The following is a 580-nucleotide window of genomic DNA, read 5'->3' on the forward strand; positions in this document are numbered from 1 at the left end:
CATGTATACCTTTTTCCTATAATATATAAGCCCTGGTTCTAGGGGTAACAGGTGCAGAGATTAACTATCTGATGTCCAAGACCATGTTTCTGTCATAAGTTCCCCAAATAAATCACCCTGTTTTTTTGGGGGGGGGGTGACCTAATGGATGTGGGTTTTGAGAAAGAATTCTCTAGACAAAGATTGGGATAGAAAAAAAAGCTTATTTTACCTTTTCAAGATGGAGAAAAGGGCCAGCATACAAATAAATGAGGGAGATAGTGTTGGCAGAGAGAAGGAGATATTCAGACATTTTACTTAGGGGCTGTAAAGAGGTGAAGATTTATGCCTATAGCCAAATAACAGGGTATTGTGAATGCTGCATCTGTATCTTCTCTCCTTAGCAGCAGGCTGATAACAGAAGCGACACAGAGGCTTATCCCTGGTGATAGTCATCTTGTCAGTGATTCTGTCCTAGAGATATTGTTTTGAGCAGGAATTGAGGCCTGTAGCTCACACCCCACCATTGTCCAACCAGGAACTGAAAACAAATCTCTAAAGTAGTTTTTTTTTTTTTTTTGAGACAGCGCCTCAAGCTGTC

Source organism: Otolemur garnettii, unplaced genomic scaffold (genome assembly GCF_000181295.1).
Source record: "Otolemur garnettii isolate 467f Iridium unplaced genomic scaffold, OtoGar3 scaffold00044, whole genome shotgun sequence".
Taxonomy (NCBI): domain Eukaryota; kingdom Metazoa; phylum Chordata; class Mammalia; order Primates; family Galagidae; genus Otolemur; species Otolemur garnettii.